This window comes from Maniola jurtina, chromosome 19, assembly GCF_905333055.1.
Source record: "Maniola jurtina chromosome 19, ilManJurt1.1, whole genome shotgun sequence".
In the NCBI taxonomy this organism is placed as follows: domain Eukaryota; kingdom Metazoa; phylum Arthropoda; class Insecta; order Lepidoptera; family Nymphalidae; genus Maniola; species Maniola jurtina.
The window spans coordinates 3802877-3821492 of NC_060047.1; the positions used below are offsets into that span (position 1 = coordinate 3802877).

At 35.2% G+C, this 18616-nt stretch overlaps 1 protein-coding gene and 1 long non-coding RNA gene across 2 annotated transcripts in view; one reads left to right on the top strand and one right to left on the bottom strand.

Annotated features, from left to right (window-relative positions):
• Positions 1-18616, top strand: part of LOC123875037 (protein pellino) — an 89842-nt gene that overhangs the window by 57314 nt on the left and 13912 nt on the right. The window lies entirely within an intron of this gene.
• Positions 1-18616, bottom strand: part of LOC123875091 — a 62986-nt gene that overhangs the window by 32059 nt on the left and 12311 nt on the right. The window lies entirely within an intron of this gene.

Sequence of the window (18616 nt, forward strand, 5' to 3'; positions counted from 1 at the left end):
TGTGTCTGTGTATCTGTGTATCTGTGTATCTGTCTGTGGCATCGTAGCGCCTAAACGAATGAACCGATTTTAATTTAGTTTTTTTTGTTTGAAAGGTGGCTTGATCGAGAGTGTTCTTAGCTATAATCTAAAAAAATTGGTTCAGCCGTTTAAGAGTTATCAGCTCTTTTCTAGTTTTCTTGTAGAAAAGAAGGTTAGATAACCGTTAGGTTCATAATATTATGTCAATAGACAAATGTCAAGCTGTCAAGATGGACGTTGCCTAAATACATAATTATTTATTTGAAAATGATGTTTTGGAAAACTCAAATACTTTGGATCGTCGGGGGTGTTATAAATTTTTAATTTACACTTGTAGAACAAAATAACAGCCTATCTCGAACTATTAAAGCGGAATTTAGGCTGACGTAAACATTTAAAATAAGACCTAATTTTAAAAATATTTTTCTAACAAAAATTTTAGCATTTAGCAATCGTAAGTTGTAATTACTTACGATAATCTTTCTAATTGGGGCTGAATGTATGGTAGTCTTGTAGAAACTATGCATTTTAGCTAGTAGTGAGAGAGTGTCAACTGTCAACCAATCAGATATGATTTCGATCGTCACTCTGTAGTTATCAAATTTTGGAACTAGATCTACTGGTATTCAGGCCAGACTCGAGCTGCGGCCGTGTCTGCCGACCTAGTCACGCCTATGTGAATATTGTTTTATGTACTTAATGTTCCGTGACATAAAATAAATAACAGGTCCAGCAATAAACCGTTCCAAGTACCAATAGTTGGAAATTTGTGGCCGGTACTTGGAAATCACGAAATCCGGTCTAACAAGTTTGGAATGCAAACATTCGCATTGGAAACGCGTTTGCTGAACGATCTTCGTCGCTTTGTGATGAATGGTTTTGCCCCGCCTCCGGTGTTTGCACAGCGCAATCGAGAGTATCTTAATCACGACCTACTAACCTGAAACACAGTTTATCCCTTGGAATAATGACTTATAAAATGACACGCAAAGAGAAGAAATAATTGTTACCAAGCCATAACCAAGCAGATCTATCAAATCTATCGATTTGCTTGGTTATGGCTCCTATCTATATTCAATGTTATAAAGAAGTTAAAATAATATATTGTCCAAGAAAAGCGGTAAAAGGTTGAAACATAATTAATTATCCCTTGAAATAATAATTAATAATGCAAAGGTATAATGAAGGGAATAACAAACAAAGAGCAACAAGAATACCAAATCATAGTCAAATAAATCTATTGGATTTGGTGGTCAAAATATATGCTTTAAAGAAATGAACAAAAATATTTTTCAAGAAGAGGATAGAAAGCAGAGGGGTGGAAGAAAGTAAGAAGAATGATGTTGACTCATGTCAATAACAGGACGTATAGTGAACTTCCATCCATCTACATTATTATCTACTGCTAAATAAGAAGTCTGGAGAACTACCAACGTAGTTTGTCAGCTAGTGTGACGATCGCAATCATCTTTGATTGGCTGACAGCTGACACCCTGTAACAATTGGCTAAATTATGCGTTTGCTGCAAAAATACCATAAATTCAGCCAATCACAACAATTGAGATAATTGCAATGATAGTTACAACTTTAGTGCTAAGGCTAGTTAGTAAATTTTTGACCTGAAAAGTTCCAGTTTTTGATTAAAATACCTCTAATCTCTACACGGCATCATACTGAAGAGTTAAATTGGATGTTTCGCTTGGTTTGCATTGCAAAAAAGTTAAAGCGATCTTTGTTGTGAGATTGTGACGTCACATCTAACCCGTTCGTGTCAAAGGGGAGGTGGGGACGTGACGTAAGCAGGGAGACGCGAGACGGCTTGCCCAAGGACGTCGCCGTGCCGACCGCCGCGCAACAGCCCGCCAATCGATACCACACTTACTCGATAATACTCAGATTTGCACATTGTTGTATAACTTTTTTTGATAGATAACAAAAACATAAAGGGTTTGGAATTACATAATTTCTAAATCTCTGGTCTGGTCTGGTGGAGGCTTCGGCCGTGCCTAGTTACCACCCTGCCGGCAAATCCGTGCCGTCAAGCGATTAAGCGTTCCGGTACGATGCCGTGTAGAAGCCAAAAGAGTATAGGTTTAATTAAAACTGCCACACCCTTTCCAGGTTAGCCCACTTCCATCTTAGACTGCAACATCACTTACCACCAGGTGAGATTGCATCTTACCTTGTATCTTAATAAAAAAAATTATAAATAAGTATATTGACAGTAATTGCCTGAAGTATGACTGGGACTTAAAACCATCTTGTAACTCTGCTGTAGGTATGTCAACGGAAAAAACTGATAGACAACAAACTGACGAACGAATGGGCTCAAGACTTATGACTCAAGTCCCACGGGAAATTATTGTCTTAGCGTCTTGCTAAGTTTGCTCGAAACGTTGTTTAAACAACATGTAAACAACTGTCAATGTAAACTCCTACCGGCAAAGACGATGCGTTCCGACGATGTCGCGTAGAAAGCGATGAGGGATATGGGTTTAATTAAGCTTCGTACGACCGCTACCGCCTACCACCAAGTGAGCTTTTGTCATCACGGAAAAAAAACTATATTGTGTGTGAGCACTAATGTAGGAAATTAATTGGAATAGAAATATCTAATACAGTTTCATAGAGATACAATGCAGATAGTCACAGTATTTTTGGTCCAAATTTTTCCTCTGTGCTTTTGGATGCTCTATATTCATGAACTTTATAAACTTTGGCTAACTAGAGTACTTGTGTACCAGACACGGTTGCCGTTACTCATTTAACACGAACTATCAAAATATTTCGCTATGTTACATTAAAAAGGTAACGTTAATATACCGATATGATTTAACGTTATATTTTTATCGTTAATTAACGTTAACTGCGCGTCGAGCGAAGATGATACTTTGTACACGGTATCATTAGAGAGGTAGAGGTAGGTGTGTAATTACCGGTGTATTTATTATATTGTTATTTTTTACCGGTATTAATAATGACGTTAATAGTAAAATTGATGACGTTAATGGATGTACATAGGAGTATCGTTATTGTTATCGTTGCTTTATACAAGTACTTTGGCCTATATTGGGTATGTCTCCTGTACAAAACAAATAATCAAGAAAAAATAGCGATTAAGAAATTCTAGTTGTGTAAGAACAATAAACCACATGTATTCGAGAAGTCGGTAACGTTTTACATAGAAAAAAAGCATTAATATAACTCATAACGACCTAGTCGTAAAAACGCCAATCATATTTCAGCCATTCTATATTTTATGGTATTTAAAAGAGTTATGGTTATCGGTAATAAAATTTATATAGTTTTTGATTTGTTTCCGATGTGAATAAAATCTGTAACATTGAAAAATAAATATTTATTTATGTGAATAAAGTATATTTCCAACACAATGTTGGACTGGTATATTCAATATTAGCGGTGAAAAGAATGGGGAGATTCTAACTAAGAGCCATTCACGCACCGTCAATTAGTCGCCCGGCGACTCAGTTGTCGACCGTGAGAATTATAATTTACATAGAAGACGTAGTTTCGGGCGACTAGTCGACCGGCGTAACGGTTGTTAGAAAATGTGAACTTTATTGCATTCGTCGTATTGTGGTTTTACAATGTACAGTGGGCCGTAGTACCAGGTGAATTAGAGTGAGGGAACTCTCGGTTTGATCATGATTCGACGATGTGTCAAATATTAGGCTATGGTAATGCGAAATCATAGGGCTACTTGTTTCAAATGTAGTAAGTAACATTTGACCACGATTCGACGTCTGCCAATCGACTCTACGTTTTTTTATAAGTTCCCTTAACTGTCGTTAACTGTGGTAGTACCAAAGTTTTACAGGTACAATGTGACGATCGCAATCACTTTCGACTGGGTAACATCCTCTATTATATTGGCCCCTATTTTGGCAAGAGTAACACCATTGAGTCATTAAAAATTGCATTTACCACAATTTCAATCCTAGGCCCTACAAGAATATTCAAAGATAGATCTCAGTCAAAACTCAAAGCATTTTGTTTCTTCGAAGTTGTTATCTACAAAATAAAAATGTGCGTATAAACAACAAAGTACCTGCTTGCTGTTTAAGGAACATAAAGTTATGTACCCTGCAAACAACAAATATAGCTGTAGATAAACATAAAAGCAAAATATACTCCGTAATATCTGAAGAATTTCAAACGAAGTAGCACGCGATTCTTAAGAGACCTTTTAACGCGTGTACAAAAAGTGGTATTAATATAGAAGCTTTCAAGCGCCTTTCAATTCCAATCATCACAAAACGTTGCCTTTTAAGAGCACAATTCAATATATCCGAGAATACCGCTCTGGCTGCCGTCCAAAGATACGTTTTTACTTGTGAAAGTAATTTCCGATCTAAACTTATTTGAAAGCTAATATTATGTCAATGCCATAACTTGTGATGTGATTGAAAAACCGTTGATTCTTTGAGGTACACCCGAGACACGGATATGCGGTTGGAGAGCAATGGCTTGAAGCGTGGGAGACAAGTACAAAAAAATATGGTACTATAATTAGGTATGCTAGCATTGAAATAAATGTACAGAATCGCTATTACGAACAAAAATTGTGTAATCCTTTCAATTTTGACACAGCTGGCTATCAAGTTATGAGCAAAAGCTAAACACATCAAAAAATGCGAGTGCGTAGTTAGTACATTGAGTTCATTGTATGCGGGAATTTACATTAATTCGTCAGTCCGCGTACCTGTTTACTCTACAGTGATAAACTTGTTCCTCCTAGCTGGCATCGGTTGCACGTACTAAACGCACTGCGACGTTGTCAGCGTCCCAACTTGATATGACAACAATAGCTATCAGTGTGTATACGCACCACACGCACTAACGAAGTACGCGACCGACTAGCAGTGGAGTCTGTGGAGGAGAAATTAAGGGCTTAACTAGATCTTTTGCTTGTTACAATTTACAAACCATCTATGCCAACTACTTTTCTTTGATGTTATATGGATGTTATAGTCCTTCGAATCTTGCACTGCAGTTGCAGTCGTTAATCCTGCGACGAACGTGACCAATGTCCAGACTACTGCCACTTCAGCTTGTTTGCTTTTAAAGTTCATTGGTGAAAAACTTCGTTTGGGATTCTATCCCGTAGAGAAACTCCGAGTAAACCTCTGCACCATAAGTGTAAGCGAATTACGTTGATGGATTAGATTGCATTTCGCAAGAAAATAATGTTTCTATGTAGTAGTTCTACAATTTTCTACTACTAGTTTTGGTGATCCTTTTTAACAATTTTTTAGTTTTTCGTTAGTTATATGTTTCGACTTTCGTACTGTTTCTTCAATTAAAGAGTTTCAAAGTGCTTCTCAAGTTTGCTTTCTTCGTAGTTAGGAACACTGCCTTTGTAAACTATACTTACCGAAGTTAGTGCATGTTTATTTCAAGTTTATATCTACCTACCGTTGTATTGAGGTCAATGTGCGGTTCTCATGGCATTCGCTGATAGCTGTCAATCATTCTGTTTGATGTTGCGATGTGATAGTAATATACCCGCAGAGCTGTGGTTTGAATGAATTTAGTCGATCCGGAATAACAATTTATTGAAAGCATACAATTAGAAATTCTCTTACTGAATCACTTCTGTTACTTAGTTTATAGTGTTTCTGGTAGCTATAAACTAATAACGGTTTCTCAGGAGTTGAAATATTTTTTATAAAAATTTCATCTTTACCGTAAGGAGAAAGTTATAAGAATGCTTAGGGGTATTTTGGCTTGCTTGAGCTTGAGTATTTGAATTTATATGCTCTCAAAATTCTGATAGCAAAGACCGCATAATTAAAGTATCTCGTATGTATACAGACTTACTCGTGTTCCGCTATACTTTTTTATTTTATTTTATAGCTTGTGAGTCGTTTTATACTAGTTGTATAACAATTAACTAAGCTGTTACAAGAACAATGGACTGGCTGTAGAGAGTAGACTGCTAATTAAAGTTTCCTTTATTATTGTTATCAAGCTGTGCGTTGACCTAATTAGTGGAAGTTCTAGAGGCGATGAGTCTATCCCGACTCCCGAGTCCCGACAGGGCCGATAGAGTTTTAAACTGAGTTTATAAAATAGCGTAGATAAGTTTTTAGACATAAATAGGTCATAATTTAGCCAAAGTTCATATTCGTGAATCAGCTAGCTACCTACCTAGTATATTATACTTTCTTCTCCTTTTCTTAAAGGAGAAAGGGAAAGGTAAAATATATATTTAAGTCAAAAATCTTAAACTACCATTTATATATTCTAATCTAGATATAGCTAGTGAAGTATAAATAAAAAAACATTTAATAAAGATTTTGATTTACTACTATTCTGTTCCAATAACAGCTGATGTGAAATATCATTATAAAGATCCCTACCAGATCCATGGCTTTAGCTGTCCTGAAAAAGAATTATGCATTTACATTATATAAATAGGTATTCATTGGTTTTACTTACGTTAATAAATAACCGGATATTTGAACATCTTAGCACCACTCAGTAGACAATTTTTTTTTAAACAACCAGATAAATTATTATTTATTATTAGGAATAGGTACTCATTGGTTTTGCAGACGTAAATAGGTAACCAGTGTTCGTGCAACTATTTAGCTATGTAGCGATGGGCGGGGGATGCGTCGAGACAGTTCATCGGACGCCAAGGGTTGGGGGGTGATATCTTATTTTACTGTTATTTCGCGTCTAGACACTGCTCTGTTAATAGTGTCGACAAAAACACTTCACTAGTGGTGAGATTAGAGACGTGATGCCAATGATATGTATTATACCATAGATATGTTACGTTATCGAATATTACGTATAAAATCCGTTCTCGCTGATGAGTAAGGCGACATACAAAACGCACAAGAGTAATTCTAGATCTATGTGACTTAAATGCGTAGGTTTAAGTCTTCATTTTGGACGCATATGTAACGTATGTAGTTCTGTTTATTAATGTTGGAAATATCATGGGTTAGCAAAACCAAAACTTTGATAAAGACGTAGTACTTAACTATATAAATGTCAAAACATAACTATTTTTCCATCGGAGAAAATGTTAATAAATCAAAATTTTTTGTAAAAAAACAAACGCAAACAAAGCGACATCTTTTAATTACTAGAAAGTTTTATGTAAATATTGATGAATCCGAAGACCCATGAGTGCCTGGTGAAATTTAACCACGCGTTGTGACGCTTTTTTTACCCCACACATGCAAATTATGGTACCAACTCCCTTCGGTGTTCCCATTAGATTTCAACATGATTCAATGGTCGGATTAACTTTCTGTAAAGCCGGTAACCCATTAGCGCTTCGTCTGGTGCTACAAATGTTCATGGGTGGCGCTAATCACTTACCAAATCAGGTGACCCGGTTGCTCGTTCGCTCGCTATTTATGTAAAAATAAGAAATTAATAATAATTACATATATGTTATATACACTATATCGAAGGCCTTATAGCATCCATAGAAATATGCAGGCTGTTTATAATACAAGTGTAAATTAAAAATTTATTTATAACACCCCCGACAAGTGAAGGTTACAGTAACTAGAAAAGAGCTGATAACTTTCAAACGGCTGAACCGATTTTCTTGGATTATAGCTAAGAACACTCTCGAGCAAGCCACCTTTTAAACAAAAAAAAAAAAACTAAATTAAAATCGATTAATTAGTTTAGGAGCTACGATGCCACAGACAGATACACAGATACACACGAAACTTATAACACCCCTCTTTTTGGGTCGGGGATTAAAAATAGCACTCTTTAAAATACTACTCGCACGTAATTACTAGAATGGTTTAAGTACGTTAGGTACTTTAACAATGTATGTTATTATCATGCACAGTTACTATGTTGCCATTTTAAATGGTCTGTTAACTGATGCATTTGACCTCTTTGGCTCTTTGTGACTCAATTTGTCATTCGATACCTCTTCACTGCTCCTCCTGATATGAACTGTGATTAGTATGAAATCTCAAGTGGGTACTCTTGATTGGTCTCTACTCTCTAGGCACCGAACTATTTAAACTTTAATTGGCTGATGAAGTTGAATTACTATCGTTTTCTTAGCTTGATCCAGGATAAACACCCTGCTTTCTATTCTCATATATCCCAATAAGTAAATTCCTAGTTTGATGTCCCGCAGTTGCATCAACTGGGTACAATTTACTGTTAACAGGGCTCTATCCGTCACTCGTTTCCACTCGTTTCATACAATCGTAGTTCCAATTTCATTTGAATATTAAGCAACCAAAGTCCATGAAATTTTGCAGACATATTCTAGAAACTAATATCTGTGTCTGTGGTGTTTTAGATTTTTCTAAAAATATGTAGTTTTAAAATTACAGGGGCTCCAAGATTTGTATGAAATTTTTTAAGACCGCGTAACTTTGAAACCGAATATTTTAACAGAAATCTGGAAAACCACAGACATAGATATTAGTTTCTAGAATATGTCTGCAAAATTTCATGGACTTAGGTTGCTTAATATTCAAATGAAATTGGAACTACGATTGTATGAAACGAGTGGAAACGAGTGACGGAGAGAGCCCTCTTAAGATATTTGAAATTATAAGGTGCATCAATCTAGCCTTCACAGCTACACAAAAATCGCCTACATGTAACCAAACATCAAATCTTGAGTGTGTTTATCTTGTGGTTTTATATGATGATGATAATACTTAATGATTTTTGTCATGATTTACGTAATTAAGGTTTATTTGTAATCTTAATTACGTAAATCTTGTGTCAATTATTATCAGACCTTAATTGCTTATATAATATTCTATACGACTAGTTGTGGTTTTTATGATAACAATGTTTATTTTAAACAATCATCTTCTGTAAAATAATTGAAGCCTGTTTGTCTGTTCGTTACCTATGTATTCGCGCATCGTTCATCCATTGAGTTGAAACTTTGAACAGCTGTTGATACTTGCAAGAAGATATCTGGTGGTGAGCGAACTGCATTTAAATTTTTATTGCATGCTAATGCGGCAACAACTAATAAAGAAGATATAATTCTCATTTAAGATCATCCCCTTCAAACAAACAGCAAAAGTGTTTATAATGCAGTGAACTTCTTAATGCAGATTTATATTAAAAAGTTCAACGAATTACCATTTCAAAGAAATTGCTAATTTTACTGAAAGGGCTTGCATAAAACAAGCTCGCCCCCGAGGCACTACGAAATGCATAGTTCTGATGAATTTCTTAAAAGCGAGCTCACCTTTGATGCAATTTTGTATTTATTTTAAAATCTTTTCCTCCGGATAAATGTAAAAAATGTCCATTTACGAGTGTATAAATCCCATTGTCATTTTCAAAGTAGGCCCTGGAGACAGCACAACCAAATACCAAAATAATCTCAATTTGAAACAGACGGTTGGCTTCGTGAATTTGGCGCCTCGGGGATTATTGAAATTGGGGCGGTTTTGCCCCTCGGCTTCGTCCTTCCGTTCGTTGAAAGTCGGCGGTGGTTTTTGTTTCTATTTATAACAAGTTGAAGTATGCCAACAAACTTTTACCAGTTCACATAAAGAAAATTTGTGATATGTACCTGCCTTTTCTATGAACTTGCTCATCTGATCTCTATCTGATTATGACGAGACTTTAACGCCTGCTTATATACAACTTTAACAGAAGGTTCGAGGGGACTTTGCAAGGAGTGATCTGCAACTTTTTATCATTTATTCGTTACAGTGACATCGATTTAGTTCAGTCAATTTGCAAATTGCCCTCCGAAAAAAGACCTACCGTAATTTGACATAATGAATCGTTAGGGGGGCATGTCAAGAGGTCACAGGAAAAATAAAAAGGTCGCGCTGATTGCTGATTTTGAGCAATTCAAAAAATGAATAAAAAAATTTTGAAATGCTTTTTTCTTGGAAACTATTGGTTTTAGGAAAAAGTTTTTTAAATAAAAATGTAGAGGGCATTGCGAACTACATTTTTTGTCATTAGAGTGACGTCATCCGACTTGAAATACAAAAAGTAGAGGGCGCTAATGGATCAAAAAAGTGTTTCAACGCTATTTTCGATAGGAAAAAATGATTTTTTTTATAATAATGTAAACTGGAAAGTTGTTCGTCACAAAATTAGCTACAACTTTTATTTAAACAAAATTTTTATAAAACTTACCGTTCTCGAGGTACAGGTGAAAAAGTGCAACGGAGCACAGCTAACGGTTCTTTTGTTACTAAATGAAAAAAACAAAATTGTCGAATAAATGTGTTTGTTTCAAAAGAAAGAAATAAACGTGATGCAAAACATAGATAAATTCACCTAAGTTCAAATTTTTGTTAAACAAAAGTTCAAATTTTTTGATAAAAAAGTAAGAAAACAATTACTGCTATTTCATTTGAATTAAAAAAAAGATAAAAACTGAATGGCATGAGAACTGTGCAACGGCACGGTACATAATGTACAATTTGTACACTTCGACAAGTTCCAGCTCGAAAACGGTAAGTTTTATAAAAAATTTGTTTAAATAAAAGTTGTAGCTAATTTTGTGACAAACAATTTTTCAATTTACATTATTATAAAAAAATCATTTTTTCCTATCGAAAATAGCGTTGAAACACTTTTTTGATCCATTAGCGCCCTCTACTTTTTGTATTTCAAGTCGGATGACGTCACTCTAATGACAAAAAATGTAGTTCGCAATGCCCTCTACATTTTTATTTAAAAAACTTTTTCCTAAAACCAATAGTTTCCAAGAAAAAAGCATTTCAAAATTTTTTTATTCATTTTTGAATTTCTCAAAATCAGCAATCAGCGCGACCTTTTTATTTTTCCTGTGACCTCTTGACATGCCCCCCTAACGATACATTATGTCAAATTACGGTAGGTCTTTTTTCGGAGGGCATCTAATTATTCCTTACGTATTTACTGAACTAATTGTTTATGTTGTCACAGGAAAAGACTAACATTGTTCATTTGTGACACCACTCATAATGGATGCATCAGAGCTCAGCATACTGCATCATATTATACGCGAATCGTTATAATTTATTTTTCGATATAAAATAATAATTCGGTCACTGGTTTTCTGGTTGATCTCGTATGGTTTCTTGTCTGTTGTTCTTGTACCGGATGTTCCATTGAGTTTTGAGTTTTACTATTGTTAAAACTTTATCATAATTCGTTTAGTTGTTCTATTCTCGTGTTGCTACGTACAAGGCCAAGGTCACTGTTACAGCATAGTGGTTCGAATATAGAAAGTTGAAGGTGGAATGAGTTGGCGTATTCTCGTGAGTTATATCTCGTAACCGTAGAATACCGATAACGAATCGGCGATCCGCCCACGTCTAATTTAACGCTTTATTGCGGAAACAACCAAAACGGCGGACTTAATTTTATTAATGAACTAGCTGTGCCCGCGACTTCGTTCGCGTGGAATAGTGACTTCTCGCGCTTTATATAGCCACGGACGCTCAGGCGCGAGGCGTGTAGTACGTACTCTGTACGTTAAAAATGTTCACCGTGATTCTTTAAATTGACATAACTTTTTTATTTATGAACCGATTGACATGAAATAAACACTAAATGTTAAGTGAAGCTTACTACAATATATTAGTGAAAACCGTATCTAAATCGAATAAGCCGTTTCTGATATTAGCGTGCACAAACACACAGACAAACAGACAAACAGACAAAAAAATAATAATTACAATTTCGGGTTCGGCATCGATATAATAACAACCCCTGCTACTTTTTTTTTATATATTTCCATTGTACAGACACCACTTTTCTACAATTTTATTATATGTATAGATTTAAGTATGTTGCCAGTTCGGTTTCACCAGAATGCGAACTTTGATTACCCATCATGATTACCCATCGCCGGCTTACTACAGAGCATGGGTCTCCTATTAAAATGAGAAGGGTTTCAGTTTATAAAAATAAACCGAAATTAAATCAAGTCACAGATTAACTCCTAAATACATGTCATTAATCGGCATTAAAATTACGTATATGAAATATATACACCTTTTAACCTCTTTTATAACTTAATAAAATAATAAAGCCTTTCATCAATGTGCTGAAACTTGTAATCATATATATCATCTTTTATACACACATTATGCAAATAAATAAAATTAACCATTAATTAATCACCAATGTACTGTTCCAATTAGTGTGGCGTATTCTTCAGTTCATATTTTAATATCTTTGTATCTGGAGTATCAAACGCCTCAACAAGAACTAATGATCAAAGTTTGTTTTTCAATTCAATTAATTATTATCAACTAAAGTGTACACGGTCGAAGTTAGGAGAGGTTCCTAAGCGATGTAGCTAGTCCTAGTAATCTTCCGCCAACTTGCGGCCTTTGTTGCACGGACAATGGCCACGGGAATTGGGAATAGACCAAGGCGATGTGCGAACATACACGTATATTATAAGCACAGTGCATTCAAACAATCGTCCATTCTTTGCGGAATGTCCATTGATGAGTACAGACAGTTTTTTTGTATGTTTATTTTACAAGGACGTGTTTTGAGTGTGAATTGCTAGTTAAGGAAATAATGTTATTGAAATGAAACTGCCAATTTAATTTAGCCCCCTTTAGTTGACAAAGGTTTTTTGAGAAAATAAGTTAATTTATAAAACTTAATTTTGCAAAACTTAATTTTATATACCTATTACTTACTTTCCGAATTAAAAGAAGACTGTCTTTTATATAGTACCTATTTTTGCCTGTGACCTGTTACACCTACATTGATGAGACTGAAATATGTGTAAGTAGTCAAGTTAGTATCTACAAGATTCATAATAAAATTGATAAATTAACTCAAAACAACTAAACGTTTATTGGAAATGAACTGGAAATCACTAATTAGCTATTCAGATTAATTGGGAATTGTTTTAAATTGTAAACTTATTACATGCCGTTAATGGTTTTTAATGGTATTAACGAATCGATTTTCCCCATTTCATTCCTCGAAATTGAACTCGTTTTTGGATTTACCGCAGGATGTTCGCGTATCCGCTGGCATAATTTGAATCCATTTTAGATCGCGTGTAGGTAGGTACCGATCACTTACTTGGAATCTGACAAATTCCATATTGTCGTTTCTCACGCATCACAAAAACAATCAATAATACAAATTGTTTAGCCTCCAGCAATATGGCCTTTTACAGTATTGTAACCCTGGGTTTATAGTGTAGCGTAAATTTGCAAAGAATTTGTCGTTATAACAGCATATTTTGGACTTTTTTAGAGTTTTGGAAGCCTCCGCTGTCCGTCCGTCTCAGCGGACCGTGTCTATCCGTATTGGATAAAGAGTTGAAGTTTTCAGTGTGTGTTTTTATTGCCTCTATAACAACAAATAATAAAATAACAAGGTGGCAAACTTCAAAATGGCCGCCAGGCAAATTAAATGTACCTAATGTACTATGGTTCAGAACCCTTCATGTGCGAGTCTGACTCGCACTTGGCCAGTTTTTATTTATTTATCGGGAAAGTAAGTAACTATTTAATTAACATGATAATCTAGCTTCAGTGTAGTGAGTATGAAAAGTAAGAGCTTATTATGTGTTTAAGTAAGAATAATAAAGTAACGTCATGTTCACTCACACCTGAGTCCACTTTTGATTAAAAAAGCTGATGTCGAGACTCGAGAGTCAATTTTGCGCAAGTGAAAAAGAAATGAACGTAGATGATCGAAATCGGTCCTACGAACGTGTTGCGTCTTAAATCTCGTTTAAAATAATTGGTAAAACCCTGGTTGCATATAGGGAAAATACCAGAGCCGAAGATCTCGTATTTCCATTGAACTCGGTGATAGGATTCTATTCCAAGCTCATCTAGATCGTACGCGCCAGATATCACGTACGGCGCATGCATTATTATCAGGAGGCGCGAGTTTAATATCGTTAAGAGGGCTCTCTCCGTCACTCGTTTCATACAATCGTAGTTCCAATTTAATTTGAATATTAAGCAACCAAAGTCCATGAAATTTTGCAGACATATTATTCTAGAAACTAATATCTATATCTGTGGTTTTCCAGATTTCTGTTAAAATATTCGGTTTCAAAGTTACGCGGTCTTAAAAATTTTCATACAAATCTTTGAGCCCCTGTAATTTTAAAACTACATATTTTTAGAAAAATCTAAAACACCACAGACACAGATATTAGTTTCTAGAATATGTCTGCAAAATTTCATGGACTTTCGTTGCTTAGTATTCAAATGAAATTGGAACTACGATTGTATGAAACGAGTGGAAACGAGTGACGGAGAGAGCCCTGTTAAACGTTGCACCCAGTACATGTGCAATATTCTCGATGATGAAGTCCGGACTATAAACACACTTGCTTATAACCTTTTCAAACAAAATTCAGGAATCTATTTCGGAATTACTTTTACACAAGTTATAAATACAAGTAAATATTATGTTTGGAGTTGGTTATGTCTGGCATCACGCGAGGATTAAATTATTCATACACAACCTATTTCCCATCTGAGCCCATCTCATTTCATCTCCAACTCATTAGGGGTTAAAAGCTCGTAATATTTCGTAGGCGGGAATCAACACTCTAAAAGCGCTTCGTAAAGTTATTATCCGCTCGGTTTCATTTCCAATTTTCGCCTTATTTTGCTCATCATTTCTTTTTAGGGTTCGGTACCTCAAAAGGAACACTTATAGGATCACTTTGCTGTCTGTCTGTCTGTCTATGACACATGAAGGGAATGAAACCTATAGAGTATTTCTCGTTGACCTCAAATCATGGGCAGACGTAGCAATGTCTTATATAGCACAATGAGTAAAGGAAACAATCCAAAAACCGTGAATTTGTGGCTACATCACAAAAAAAAATTATGTTATTTCTTATATGATGGTACGGAACCTTTCGTGTGCGAGTCCGACTAGCACTTGTCCGGTTTTTTGGGATATCTTCTTACTAAATAGATTATATTTAAGATCGTTTTCTGTACTCTTGTTAACAGACGATTAGTGATGATAAATTAAAAACAATAGGTTCTAAAAATTTCTCGTGCCCGGAAAATAATATCTACTACATTACTACGAGTACAAATCACGTATGTTCCCAAAACGAACTTCTAATCGACTGGAATAACATTTTTACGCCCGTGTTTCTTTTATAATAATTTGGGTATTGGAGATATTACATAATTAGGTTTTTGTCTGGGTAACGTCCTCTTGAGTCAAGAAGTCAGTCAAGAGTCTTGACTGACTCATTTTTAATGGATGTGATTTTACAAAAAATTATCTAACTAATGTTATTTAATTGAAGCTCTTCGTTTTTATAGGAATACTTAATTCAATGGTTTTTTGTTTATCCGTTTATCCTATTTTTCAAAGTAAGACCGAAGAGCCTTCCAAGCAGTTGCATCAAACCACAGTTCATCTAAACTTTCCTTAAAACTAAAAAAAAAATGGTCTAATTTCTAAACGTTCACCACATTATGAAGTCGCCAACTTATATTCAGTTATGGCAACTTGGTTTAAACTTTTTTCGGATCTATGTTTACAGAAAATTTTCTATCTTAAGTAAAACAGTTCTACATTTTAGGAGCATACTTCACCGGAATGCATCCACTTTTATTTATGGACCGGTGCTATCTGCTCTCGCGGAGTTTGCTAACAATTCACTGCGAATGTGGTACAAAGGATGTTCCATTTTGTAGCTCTGCGTAGGACGAACTGTACAAATGTTCATGCCTGGTATATACGATATATAGTTCTTTTGTATCTAAGAGCTGAGAAAACCTTTAGACGCTGGTGAATTTTAGTATTCGGAACCCATTACAAACGAGTGTGATTCTTATTTGATTAATTATTATTAGATACGATCTATCTATAAATAATATTTGTATAACAGATTTCGTTTTAAAGTTACACGGCCCCATAGATTTTCATACAAATCTTTTGAAATATATAATATTTGAACATTATCTAAATAAAGTAAGATTTACAATCATAGATATGTTTTACAATGCAATGTAATGTACTTTATTTTTAACCCCCGACCCAAAAAGAGGGGTGTTATAAGTTTGACGTGTGTATCTGTGTATCTGTGTATCTGTGTATCTGTGTATCTGTCTGTGGCATCGTAGCGCCTAAACGAATGAACCGATTTTAATTTAGTTTTTTTTGTTTGAAAGGTGGCTTGATCGAGAGTGTTCTTAGCTGTAATCTAAAAAAATTGGTTCAGCCGTTTAAGAGTTATCAGCTCTTTTCTAGTTTTCTTGTACAAAAGAAGGTTAGATAACCGTTAGGTTCATAATATTATGTCAATAGACAAATGTCAAGCTGTCAAGATGGACGTTGGCTAAATACATAATTATTTATTTGAAAATGATGTTTTGGAAAACTCAAATACTTTGGATCGTCGGGGGTGTTATAAATTTTTAATTTACACTTGTTCATGTCACTACATATAATTTCACAAAGATGGAATAGATACCTACTTATGAAAGCATAATAATAGGAACAAGCATTTACGATAAATGGCAATCTCAGAACGATGCAAAATTACAATTTCCGTAAAGTTTCCGTAATAGAATTCTGTCAATTCAAATGGCTACACGCGCAAAATCTGACTTGGGGGCAATATTTCCGACATGGATCCAATATTTGATCACACGATTCAAAAAAGACAAGTTTCAAAGGAAACTAACCTTTACAAACCTACTGAATTAGGTCACAGTTTCAGTCAGAATAGTATTTCAGGTTAATGTAGGACAGAAATATAATATGAAAAGAAAATATACGCATTGTAGGGGTAAAAGTAGAAACGCTTCAAAACTCGTCACGTGACAAGATTGTGACAATGCGCTTCCTTGACTGAGGGTCGCTTTAACTGGAATGAAAAGCTCCAAGGAAATGAAAAGTGAGAATACCGGAATAACTGACCTACATCAATGAGGAAACTACTGGTCGTAACTTTTAATATTTAGTTAGAAGTAGGATTGACAACCTTGACCAAGTTTTCTAATGAAAATCAACTTCATTAAATTTTAATTAATTAAGTAAATATATCGTCAAACGATGCGCGACGAAATCAAACCCGGAATAACTGAATAACTACAGTATCTTATTAAATGGCATCACACTTTTATTTTAGCTTTTAATTCGCGTCTTTATATTTTTTGAAATCCTGCGCGAACTCCTATTTTCCAGGATAAAAAAAGCCTATGTCCACCTTCTAGGTCCTTAACCCAAAAGCAAAAATGTCGGTCCCGTTACTCTGTTACGGTGTGATTGAATGATAAACCAACAAACCCACAAACAAACACACTTTCGCATTCCCAATATGGGTATTGGGTAGTGATATCTATTGGTATTTAGCATCTTGTCTTCGCTAAATCCACATAGACAACAACAAAAGTATGGCGCGACTTAGAATAGAATCAATTAAAGAAAATAAAAATAAATAAAAAAATCCTTTACTTCGACCATAAAATTGATCATAATTGTTAAATGTTAAATATATAGTGGCAATGAAGAAAGTACTTAGGGCAATTAACGAACCTCTATTGGACAAATCTGAGCTAATTTCGTTTACACTCGCGGCCCACACTCCACCCACGGTTTACGATAGAACAAATCTGGCCTAAGATGCCGAGCCTCTAATCTGTGCTCGAAATGATTACGTTCTAATGAGTTTATTGACTGAGAAAACGTTAGACTTTAGAGACGTTTGCTCTTAAATTGTAAATAATGCACTCTAGGAACTGACCTGTATTAATGCAAGTACACTGGACTTGCGATTGCCGACCTGTTCTTGAAGCAACTTGATTTTCGCCATTTCGGCGCTGGCAGCAGCAGTGAATATCATGTGAGGCGTGAGCGTACTCGGAACTAAATTTACTTTATGTATTCTGATACAAGTTAGCCCTTGACTGCGATCTCACCTGATGGTAAGTGATGATGCAGTCTAAGATGAAAGGGGACTAACTTGGAAGGGGTATGGCAGTTTCATTAAACCTTTTAAGTTTCATTAATTATGATGAACTGACGAAGGGTGTTTCAAAGTTCAATTTCAATGTCTTTCATGCATGATATTGAAAAGTCGGACAGCTACCTAAGGCGATATCCTATTGGTATTTGACAATTTTGTAGAGTGCAAATACCCATGGGCAACGGAATAGAATAAAATATTTTATTGCTTCTACTATCTACAATTTCTAGATATACTGCAGCCTTCTCTATATTATCGAGTTATTCTGTTTGTTTGTTAAACTGTACAGTTTCTATAGATCTTTTATCCAATATTTTCAAAGCAATTGAGTTGAAATCATTAGATCGCCGGCCGACACAGCTAACAGCCCCTATCTGACACCAATCCTAGTGCATCCCAATAAAAAAGTTTCCAGGAAGCACTCTAGAGTCTAAAGTTACGTTTGTATACGCCGCGCCGCCCGTACTTAACGGGTATTTTCATTGTGTTTGCTGAACAATGGTAGCAGAAACCTTTTCTTTCACGCGATACGGCAAGTGGAACTTTAACCATTATCATATGGCACAGCAGAACTTTGTACACAACGAACTTAAATTTTGGGGTGTCTGAAGAAAATACGGATCTGAAGTTCTTTGACAAAAGAAAGCGTTGATGTCTATT